The following is a 12,655-nucleotide window of genomic DNA, read 5'->3' on the forward strand; positions in this document are numbered from 1 at the left end:
TAAATATTTAAATGCCATTGAAATAATAAATTTTCTTCTTTTTAAAATGTGGCTTTTTAATTGAAAGAAAAATGTACAAAGGCATTGGGATATTTTATTAATGGCTATCCAACTTCATTGGAAGTTTAGAGCCTTATTTCTTATTTCTAACTTTCCTCAGCTCAGGAAGATGTAGATTTTCTTGGCAACAGTTGCTGTGTAAAATATTCTGAGATAGAATTTTTTATCATAATTAATAATAGATGAAAATTTCTGAGTTTTTTATGTTCTAAACTCTATGCTGTTTGATTTGTGGTGTCTTTATAGTTGTTTTTGTAGTAATTCGCAGCCTCTTCCTGTTGGTATAAGGGTTAGTCATCTTTTTCTCTTAGATGAATCTTATGTATTTTTCCTTTTTTTCGTGTCTTCATGTCTTACTTATGTATATACTTTAATAACACAACCAATTCTGCTCTAATGAGACTGGACTACAAGTTTCCTGGGTTTCAAGTGGAAGTTTTAGCATGTTGGTAGGCAACTACCAAAACCTTCTTACTGTAGGCATCCTTGGAATGTGAACCCTATAGGGAACATCACAAGACTTTCAAAACTTAGTTCCAAAATAGGCATCCATTTTTGTGGCAATTATTAAAGCTAATGTATAAACTTCACTGATTGTAAAGGGTTCAGACCAACTGCTTGCACAATATTATCACTACATTATCCTTGTTACTTATTTAATTTTGGGGTAGTTATTTGGGGCCATTTCAAGTGGGAAGTTGAGATACAGTTTCAGTTCATATGATGCAGAGGGAAATTTTCAAAATGGTTTGCATCAAAAGCAGTCATAGAGAATATGACCCCTAAAACATTTTTTCTATTTTTTCTATGCTATCTCTCTTTCTTAAAATACAGGCTCCCAGAGGCAGCAACATATAGATTTTTTATCATGTGCTCTCTTCCCTGTGTCCACTCTCTTGCTGATATTTGCAATCTGGCTGTCAATTTGCACCTCTGCAATGGAATAATTCTATTATTTTGATGTGCAATTATCAATTTGCACCTATAAAGACATGCAATGTGTGTTACATTTATTATATTGTTCTGTGCATTTCTATGGAAAGGGATAACTCTGCTCATATTAAATCATACAGGGTTGCAGTCAAGGTAAAGCTTGGTTGTTCCCCCTACCCCCAGGCTATCTACGTCTCAATTTATAATATGGTGAATTTTGTTAAATATTTTGGTTAAAAGAACTATGAGTCATAGCCAAGTATAGTCATTCTGATGAAACCTAGCATGACTGACCGCTTTTATTCTTCATCATTACAGCTTAATAAATAGCCACTTATTTTTCTTCTGATAACCCCAGGCAATAACATTCTTTTATAAATTTGGTCGTGTAAAAACTATGCTTGGGTGGTCTATGATTACTGCTATATAGTCAGGCAATTCTCAGTAATTCTTTTTCAAGAATTAGAAAAAATGTTTAGTGAGAAAATAGGTTCTTTGCAAACTGCTGCATTTCTAAACGTCTGTTGGGCAATAAAAAATTATGCCCACCGTAAATTGAGGCATTTCCATTCTCAAAATGTGCTAATTGTTTTCCTGGAAGCCTAAATTGGCAAAGTTGTTACTTCAGTTCCTGACACACAACTGTGTTTCTTTGTAATTGCTGCCTATCCTACAAATAGCTATTTTCACATCAGTATTTTTGGTTCCAGCACCTTCCAAAGAATACTCATCAGCCTTAAAAGTCAAAGTTACATAGTTAAAGACAATAAAGAAGCAAAATGGAATGTTTTTATTCTTCCTAGTCTGAAGACAGCAAGAACTTAAATAGTAAGTAAGGTAAGAAAAAATTGAGTAAAGAACTAAAATTAATTTTAAGGAAAGCATGGACTCACCTCTGAATAATAGTATAAGCTTTTACAATGTATATTGGGTTCCTAAACTTTCACCAGGAAAAAACAAGCAAACAAACAAACAACAACATTAAAGAAACCAGATTGCTTATGTGCAAAATATAGATCAATGCTTGATAGTTGGAAGAAATAATTGACAGTTTATCTAAAATTAACTACTAAGCCAATATAAATCTGTAAGTGTTAATATTAAGAAATATAGTTCCTCGATATAGTTAGTTGACTCTCAAATTATTTTATTCAGTCTTTAATTTTTAGTTTACTTTATCAAATATATTGCGTTCATTCTATGTTTATCTTATACTTTTACCGTGTCACTTAGATACTAGGAGCCTTTAAAAATATAATGTAGAAACAATAATAAGAAAGTTTTCAAACTTATAGTAGAAATATTTTGTAAATGCTTGTCATGTAGCCTCTCTAGATATGGCTAGGGATTGAGAAAAATTTTTAAAAGTTATTTATTTATTGAAATATTTAAGAAGATACGGTAAAGATTAGTCACTTTATTAAACTGTGAAAGGGCAAGCTTGTATAAGGATATGTGTCCTAGTTGCACCACTAATCGCCAGCATGATCCTGACAATACTCTTTACCATCCTGAAGTTCTACACTGAAGTTGAACTTGAACGACAAGTTCCCTTGTCATTCTAATGTTCTGCTACCTTGTCGAATCGCAGTATACGTAAAGGGAATGTGACCTGATTAATGACAGACAGTATGCTTAATATCAAAACACCTTTTTAGCAGGTCGATTTTCTTCTTTCCAGGAGAACTCTGCATCAGTTTCTCAAACCTCATCTCTTTGGATGTCCTATTGCTTCACTGAGGACTAGAGAAGACGTGTTCATCCCAAGCCCCTGTGCTTTTACGTGTACCTTTCCCCACGGCTAGTCCGTGGTTCATCCTTCTTTAAGAAACCAGCTAGAACTTCACCACCCCCAGGATGCTACTCTGGAATCCACCCAAACTAAAAGTTTCTTGACACTGTGGGCCAGGTGTCACTAATCCATGTTAGAAATTTAGCCTAAAGTTGAAAAAGATTCTCCAGATATGAAAGAGAGCTTAAGTTCAAGTTGTATGGCCAAAAACAATCCTCCTGGCCCTGTCCATTTCCACTCTACTGGAGATTGTATTTGTTTTGTAGCATGTAGGGTCACATACTTAAAGTATTCATGTGAAATAGATATGGGGAAAGAGTTCCTACCCTCATTTAATCAACAAGAAAACAGAAACTAAAATATTAATAGGCTCAGCAAAGATCATATAGCCTCAGGTTCTAAGATTCTGAGTTCCTATTGCTTAGCTTCTTGGAGCATTGAGCCAAAACTTGCCGCCTCCCTATGCAACCTAATTGTATAAAAACACAGGTAAAAATTATGTGGTTCTCCAATTTAGCTAAGCATAAACGATACCCTATGACCTGTAGAATACTATAGAAGTTTTCTGTAAACATATTATTCAATTAATTTGGGGGTATTTGTGCAGCCTCTGCAGTAAGGGAAGCATTGCAACTCAGATACTGAGGGACAGTCAGTACAGGACAGATGCAAATCACTTATAGCAAAACTTTGGAAGATGCTCCAATGTATTTCACTTACTAAACATTGGCTCAGTTCATTCAGACAGCATCACTTTCCTGAAGAGCTATTGTTTATTCACACACACTACCATGTTAAAGAATGTGTGAAGCAATCCAAAAGGAAACTTTCCTGTCCTCAAGAAATTTTCAATATATAGTGATTTAAATATTTAAAACACCTGCATTGGATCAATTAGTTTGCATATTCATAACCCGGTTACATTTTGCCAATGTATTTCTGTACAACAACTTTAAACCAACATACCGTTACTGAGTTTAGACTATAGAATGTTGTCTAAAATCTAAGTATAAATGCAGGTTACTTAAGTTACTTTTATTGTCTCCTATACAGTATTACAGAGCACATTTTTAAAATATATATAACTTTGAGTAAAAATTTGTATGTACTACCTGAAAATATTGAATCAAGACTTAAATAACTTGATTATCATAATACCATGTTTCTAAAGATTCTTTTCTTTGACATCTAAACCTGTGAATGTCCTTGCTCTGTTAACTCTTTTTTAGGAGAGTCTGGCAGAAGTTGAAAATTTAATATATGAAAAAAATTTAAATCTGCATTTCTGATAACTGCTCATATTTTAAATTTTTTAATACATGCAGTAGTTAGAAACACAAAAATTGGTCAATTAAGAAAAGTGAATATTCTTTGAAGTTCCTTTGTCAAAAATATCATTATTTCTGCAGAATGTAACCTCAAGTTATCTTCATTAAAGGCCAAAGACATCCTCATAACACCTAGTAATTATTGTTTCCTCTTTATCTTTAAAAAAATATCCTAGAGAAAGGAAGGATGTCAGGAGCACAGGAAGAAACAGGAGACTTGGCAGAGAAGCACACAGCTCACTGGCACAGCTCTAGGAGCATGTGGGCCGCAGACAGGGAGGTGACTTACGAGAGTTGCTTCCTATGTACAGACAGCATGAGAGAAAGCTGACAGGGTAGAGGTGAGACTGAGCAAGTCTCAACAAAAAATTCACTGTCCTTTTCTGTCTGAATGAGGGCCCCTGAAAGTCAAGACTTCTTTATTTTCCTTGTAATCTGTCTGTATGCTCCAGAGAACTCATCAGAATTTGGGGAAAAGTTCAGCAAATATCACGGGCTGACATGGCAGCAAATAAAAATCAACATAAAATGGATGAGCTTTGCCATCTGTAGAGGTAACTCATCTTGAGTGACATCACCTTAATTTGTGACCAGAGCAGGGGATTCCCCATTTCCAACTGTTACAGTTCCGGGGTTTTAGCCATAACCCATCCAGGTGACCATGTCAGAAAGACACCATAGACCTCCTTCGGAAGGGCAGGTGCTGGTCTCCATTCAGCAGGCTCAGCGGTGACCATGCTCAGGGCTTCACCTACAAGGATTTGTTTGGCTTCAACAACATGGATGGTGGAATTTTGGGTTGATTTCTTTGGTACCTAACCAAACTGCAACAAATATGTACAACTGGTTGTGCAATCGCATATTTAGCACATTGGCTCAGTTTATTACTCAGACAGCATCACTTTCCTCAAGAACTATAGAGAGAGTGTGATGGGCCAGCGACAGAGAGCACCTTGCTGACTGTTTCATTTTCTTCTATGATATGAGCAAAGCACCTGTCAGGGACACCGAGATGAAATCCATCATACCATTACTTCATCCTCGGAGGCCTGAGACATGAAATAACCATGAACAGTGTATTTTATAGACAATATTATTTTCATCAGATGGTCTTAGAGCTCTCTTAGGAGAAAAGTAATCATTTAGATTCTACAGGCTTCAAGAAAATTCAGATTGTAAAATTATTTTTAAATTTCATTGTTTCCAATCAGCAATACTAAATACCTACTAAAACTGTCCATGGTAATGAAATTCAATGCCAAAAGTGGCCAGGTAAAAAGAAGACATTTGCTATCATGATTCATAATATTCACTTTATGCTAGGGGAAAACATTTACTCCAATCATCCTCTCAATTCTGTGCCTAAGAACTGCCCCTGCACATATATGAGTAGACATATATGTGTTTAAATTTTGTATTGAACTGTTAATTGAAACTTTAAAAGCATAGTAACAGTGGTGCAGTGGCTCACACCTAGAATTCCTGTGTCTGGGGAGACCAAGGCAGGAGGACCGTTTGGGGCCAGGAGTTTGAGACCACAATATAGCAAGGCCTTGTCACTACAAAAATATTTTTAAAAATTGGTTGCCTAGGTGTGGTTGCACCCATGTTGGTAGTCTTCGATACTCAAGAGGCTGAGGAGGAAGGATCACTTGAACCAGGAGCTTGAGGTACTGGGCCACTGCTCTCCAGCCTGGGCAACAGACCAAGATTCTATCTATATGAAAAACAAAAAATCATATTTGTGATGTATAAATCTAAGATGTCTAATACAGTATATGACAAAGTGAATAATTTTGTATTAAGAATTTTCTCTCTCTCTCTCTCTTTTTTTTTAGGGGAAAATGTGCTCTGACATTAACTTGATCGATTATGGTTCTTAAAGTACAAATATTTTAGAAGTGAGAAAAATAACTCTGAGTAGACATTTATCCCCCCAGTTCCAACAACAGTTCTGTTCTAGTCACCAATGATCTTAATCCTACGAAAGCAATTCTATGTCCTAACCTTCCTTAGACTATCTCTGCAATATTGAACTTCTTCCCCCTTGAGGCCTTATTCTAAAATACTGTGACACCTCACTCTCTAGGTTTTTTCCACCTCACTGGCTGTTTCATTTCATTTTCCTTTGCTGATTCCTTTATTGCTCCACCTCTAAGTATTAAGATTCCCTGTGGCTTTATACTTTGTTCCTTTCCCCCTTATATCTACATATTCTTTCTACATGATCTAACTCAGACCCGTGGCTTTGAATACATCTGTATTCAGATGATACTCAATATTACATTTTTAATGCCAAGTTAAATATTTATATATCCAGTGTCTATTTGATATTTCAACTTAGATCGGTAATATGTATCTCAAAGTTAACATAACTGATAACAAAATCTTCATGCCCCAATCTGTTCTGTCTCTGTACATGGAATCCTCATTTGCCCAGGTGATCAAGTAATAAGCTAAGGCACAGCCTGATTTCCATCTCTGTATCACTCAGAAGTAGCCTGTCAGTCTAATTTCAGGGCATATCCTTAATCGGTCCACTTTTCTCAACACAAACAGTACTAGTCCAAGCCACTGGGCTACTGCATAGGCCTCTGTAATGGAACCCTACTTCCCTTGTGGCTCCCTCCAATTCTTTGAGATCTTTCAAATATAAATCAGAGAACATCTCTTCCTTGCTTCACTCTTCATTGTCTTCCCATTGCAGTCAGAGTGAAAGCCAAGGACTTACCTTTGGCTTCTAGAACCCTGCTCTCAGAGAAATTTGAAGACTTTATCTTGCATTGCTTTTCTCCTCCCTCACTAGATGTGGCCTTTTCTATTTCCAATCACACCCAGCTCATGCCTGATTTCAGGATTTTCTGAATGCTGCACTCTCTCCCAGTGGTCTCTCCCAGTCACATTCTGTCTCCTGATACTACATCCAACTTCTTTGCATCATTTAGCTTTCATCTCCTATTTCCTGACTCCAAGAGGCCTTTCCTGATTCTCCCAGATCTCTTATATGCACAACTGGCAGTAGGGTTCATGCTCCTAGAAGAATCTAATGGTGCTGCTGATGTGATAGGAGGTGGAGCTCAGGCGGTGATATGAGAGATGGGAAGCCGCTGTGAACACAGATGAAACTTCACTGGCTCACCTGCTGCTCACCTCTTGTTGTGGGGCTCCGGTTGCTGACCGGCTACAGACCAGTCCACGGCCTGGGAATTGGGGACCACAGTTATACACAGTTGTATCTCTGTCTCTCAGACTCTGCCAGATAGTATAAAAGCTTAGCACATATTGTTGAATTAATTTCTCAATTATTTGGAATTACATATGTATATACATAAATATATATTATATATAAATATATAGTGAACATATTTTATATGTTTCATGTATTATATATAATTTAAATATGTATAAAATGATATGTATATGTGTGTGTATATCTACTATCTTCACACATCCATACAGAGGAAATGTTAAGTGTTTAGACAGGCACACATGTTCTATATACACAATATATCTATTGTAAAGATGAAGACACCAAAATCAGAGCAATTAGGAGTTCTGAAGCTTGCTAGTGAATGCATGTTGAGATTTAAACTCTTTTTTTAAAAAAAAGATTATTATTCTACAGCATCCTCTCAGAAAGCTAAACAAAATCTACACATTTTTATTTTGGTTTAGTATTAGCCAAGTGAAAGTTAATTTATGTAACAGAGTCCCTCAGATTCTCTTCATCTCTGGGTGGTCAAATAACTGTGCATTTCTGGACCCGTGAAGTTGAGTCTAGACTCTCGATATGTTGTGACTCCACTTTGAAACTCATATTCCTAGAGGCCTCCTCTCAATAGACAGGCAGGCTCTCACAAGTAATGTTCTCAAATTTTCACTGGTTTTATCTCTCGTTGCCTCTCTGTAGCTCAGGAATAATGACAAATCTATGTTAAACAATAGAGATCTAGGTTAAACTTGTTCACTTGTGAACAAGTAAGAGAACCTCTAAACCAGTGGTTCTCAACCTTCCTAATACCGCAATGTATTTTCATTGTTAAAAAAGGGTCACAACCCACAGTTGAGAACGGCTGCTCTAAACCCATAACAAGAAGACATCAATACAGGAAAGCTAACACTTTAGCAACAGAGACCAGCAATATGTCATGTGAGCAGTCCTTTTAAGCCACCATAGAGATTAGATATATCTACCTAGAACAGTGTGCCACGGCCCTTTAATACAGTTCGTGTGGGTCACGACCCACAGGTTGAGAGTTGCTGACCTAGAGAAATAGATATTTCCTTCCAATGCTGCCTTACCTTTAAAAAAATGTGTGTAAATCAGTCTAGAGAGGAGGGAAGATGATCCAATTCTAAGTGTAGATTACTCAAGAGTTCTAGGTTCTGAGAAATTGCTAAAAGACAGTATTAATATTTAAAAGCCCTTGAAATAAATAATTTCTTTTTTTTTTTTCTGAATTATTTTTTTTTTATTGTTGGGGATTCATTGAGGGTACAATAAGCCAGTTACACTGATTGCAATTGTTAGGTAAAGTCCCTCTTGCAATCATGTCTTGCCCCCATAAAGTGTGACACACACCGAGGCCCCACCCACCTCCCTCCATCCCTCTTTCTGCTTCCCCCCCCATAACCTTAATTGTCATTAATTGTCCTCATATCAAAATTGAGTACATAGGATTCATGCTTCTCCATTCTTGTGATGCTTTACTAAGAATAATGTCTTCCACTTCCATCCAGGTTAATACGAAGGATGTAAAGTCTCCATTTTTTTTAATGGCTAATTTAAATATGCCTTGTAATAACTAATAGAGTGCCATGTTTACATGGAATGCCTAATGTGTGCTTTAAGAAGATAAGACAGAAGTGATTTTGTTGTCATTGTTGATATATAATCTCATCTTTTACTTGAAAAAGGGAACCAAACAAAATTATTGCTGGCTAGAATAAAAGGGAGTGAAGAGGAAAGCAGAATGCCAAATCTCATGGCCAAAAATTTGAAATATGAGGCTCAGGCAGAGTGATAAAAGTCAGTGGTGGTTTTTAGAAGAGGCTATTGTGATGATAGAAACTCAAGTGTTTTCAAAAGTGGATTAACAAGCTTCGATCTGGGTTTCCCAAAGCCACAGCATGTACACACATTACTTTCAAATATGTGGAAACAATGGCCTTGGTGTACAAATGAAATTTTCAGTATTTAGTTATGGATTTGCAAACACGCTATTATGAAGCTGATAAGGCATTTCTTCATAAAAATAAAAACAAAATTATGTACAGTTGAGAAAACTTTTGCTTAGAATGTGCTTAATCTTAATAGTATAATGACGAATCTCCAAAATAATAAATATGTTATGGACTATTGAAACCTATTAATGACTTCATCTGAATTATATCATTAAAATGTGTTCTAAACATGTAAAAAATGAATCATAAGTGCTTTAAAAATAAAACTTCAATATGCACACAACAGTATTCACATGGTAAACCCATTTTTATATTGAATTTTTTTTTTTTTTTTTTTTACCAAGGACAATTCAATGAGCTCTACATTGACACAGCAGTGTAGGCACATCCAGTACTATTTTTACTCTATTCTTAATGTATGTCAGTGATTAGAACATGTCTTTTCTTACCTGAAGCATTGAATCGGCTTTCAGGCAAACAAAAGATGAGATTGAAAACTGAGTAACGTCTCTAAATGATATCAAATACATATACTATTAACTCCTTTCAGCAGAATATGACTGCAATTCACTAGAAAAGTCAGCCTCAGTGTACTTTTGAGGAAAGCAATATCCAGTCCTATCTTGAATTTTAAGGAGATTGATGGAGTAGCCTCATCTTTCCTTGGTAGTGATGTAAGAATCTTGAGATGGGGATTAGTTTAGGTAGAATCTTAATGTTTGGCTAGGTGCTAATGCTATGCAAAATATTGAACAGGCCACCTTCACAAGATTCCCTTGCTGAAAGAATTATTTCCTTAATGGTTTTAAATATTTCAATGAAGAATATAAGGTTGAAGATGTTACTAAGCTGGGGAGAATAAAGTCACAATGGCTCAGTGAGCAGGGCGCCGGCCCCATATACTGAGGGTGGCAGGTTCAAACCCAGCCCCGGCCAAACTGCAACAAAAAAATAGCCGGGCGTTGTGGCGGGCGCCTGTAGTCCCAGCTACTCGAGAGGCTGAGGCAAGAGAATCGCCTAAGCCCAGGAGTTGGAGGTTGCTGTGAGCTGTGTGACGCCACGGCACTCTACCGAGGGCCATAAAGTGAGACTCTGTCTCTACAAAAATAAATAAATAAATAAATAAAAATAATAACTTGTGTACGGTAAATCAAGATTTAGTCCTCTTTAAATTCGAAGAGCTAGGAGAACAGATCAGGGAGGAGAGCGTCTCACCATCCGGCGATAGGACTTGTGCAGTGCCCTTCATGTAGAATGATCACACGGCACTTAACTTTAAGGCAACTGGCTTCCTGACTACAACAGAAGGAAGGCAGAATAAAACAAATTAGTCTCAGACTCAAAAAATGCCAAGGGCCCTATTAAGTATAAAAAGCTAATAGGGTATGTGCTTATACCCACAAGTGTGTGCATGTGTCTCAGAGAGTGGAAGTGTAAAAAGAAATTAGCAGCACATGCTGCTTTAGCAAGACCATACAGAGTTTTCTTGACTTATGAGCAAATCGCATATAAAACAAAGCAGCTTTAACAGAGGAGCTCAGATGGAAAGACAACAGGGTTACTTAGACGTAAACGTTACTTTTTTTTTACATCACCAAAGCAATTCTTGCTATGTTTTGATGCTATATTAATGAAATACTGAAAAGCAGGGAAAAAAACAAACCTTCTGTGTTGTAAGTATTTTATGCATTATGGGGGGGGGCAAAATAGTTAGAAGAGGACGTTTATTTTAGTATCCAGATCAAGTAAAAACTTGGTGACTATATGCAATTTTATATCCTTTATTATTTTTCCTTTACTACTACTTCATTAGCCCAATCTCTCTTTTTCTTTAAAAGAATACACAGCAATAAGGGCATCCGTGATTCCATGGATACTTAATCGAAGTCACTAATGGCAGCAGTTGCCAAAACCCTGTGCAAAAGACAAGCTTGAAATACATTGTGGGGCGGCGCCTGTGGCTCAGTGAGCAGGGCGCCTGCCCCATATGCCGAGGGTGGTGGGTTCAAACCCAGCCCCGGCCAAACTGCAACCAAAAAAATAGCCGGGCGTTGTGGCGGGCGCCTGTAGTCCCAGCTACTCGGGAGGCTGAGGCAGGAGAATCGCCTAAGCCCAGGAGTTGGAGGTTGCTGTGAGCTGTGTGATGCCACGGCACTCTACCGAGGGCCATAAAGTGAAACTCTGTCTCTACAAAAAAAAAAAAAAAAAAAAAAAGAAATACATTGTGATGCATTGAAACCATGTTAGTCTAATCAAAACATAATCCTGCAAAAGTCCTGTTACGAAAGAAAAGGAGCTAAGCCTTTTTGCACGTGTGTTTCTTTTCTGTTAAAGCTATACATGAAAACATAAAAGAAAAACACACCACATTTTCCCTTACAAATAATAGTATTTCCAATTTCCATTTGTTTAGAGTGAGAAATCCCAAAACGAGAGGCATTTGGGGGGCCGTTTTAGATAATAAGGGAACCAGAAGATTATAACCTAAAAGATTTAAGAATATGGGCCAACCTGACAAATAAATGGTCAACATGAATTCTTCAATGTTTTCCTGGCTTTGCACTGTTGTGGAAATGCCACCATCATCATTCCACACCCAAGCCTCCGGCTGAGGTTGACTCAGTCAAGGAAACATCCATGGTGAGAATGAAACAGAGCTAAGAGGCCCCCTTAGGACTCAAAGGCAGTTTTCCTTCCAAGAACTCCCCCCATAACAGTCTACAATATAGGCTCTCACGGTGATCATCTATGGCAAAAAATGTTCCATTTTACCATTTAAGAAAGTAGTTCCTGTCTTAGAAAAGGTCTTGGCAGTGTATACAAACTGCTACAAATAGTTTAGATTCGCCAATGCATTATCACAGATTGGTGGAACACACCCGTACCCAAATTATTCTTAATAGTCATCAATAACAGCTAAGATTCATCCAACATTTAAAATTAGGTAGGCACCCCTACAGTCTCCAGTGTACAGATGAGGAGTGCAAAATTAAGAGGTTAAATTACACTATAAGCTCATAGCTTTTATAATGGGTGAGATTTGAAGCCACATACATTTTATTCTAAAATTCCCATTTTTCACTACTCTTCCAAATGAGGGTTGTTTAATTATGTATTAAATTAAGCACACACTTTATCTATATTATGACTAAAGCAAAGTAAAAACAGATATGTGAAGAAAAGGCCAAATTAAAAGGACTCTCTCATCCACTTGCCTAAGAGACTATCAGTTTATCTCACTGATTTAACTTATTCCATACCTTAATATCAGAAACCTCCCAAAAGCTTGGTTTCAACTCTCAAAAGCAGATGCCTCTTTAGCAATCATCTGATCCCTGAAGCCTTCTGAACCAATCAA

General features: G+C 37.0%; 1 long non-coding RNA gene across 1 annotated transcript in view; it reads left to right on the top strand.

Moving 5' to 3' along the window:
- The window catches only part of LOC128561691 (uncharacterized), a 71,613-nt gene extending 64,265 nt beyond the window's left edge, over positions 1 to 7,348 (top strand). Inside the window, exon 3 of the long non-coding RNA XR_008373312.1 lies at positions 5,952 to 7,348. This is a non-coding gene — a long non-coding RNA (uncharacterized LOC128561691). The remainder of the gene's footprint in view (positions 1 to 5,951) is intronic.
- The last annotated feature ends 5,307 nt before the right edge of the window (positions 7,349 to 12,655 follow it).

This window comes from Nycticebus coucang, chromosome 12 (assembly GCF_027406575.1).
Source record: "Nycticebus coucang isolate mNycCou1 chromosome 12, mNycCou1.pri, whole genome shotgun sequence".
Lineage (NCBI taxonomy): Eukaryota > Metazoa > Chordata > Mammalia > Primates > Lorisidae > Nycticebus > Nycticebus coucang.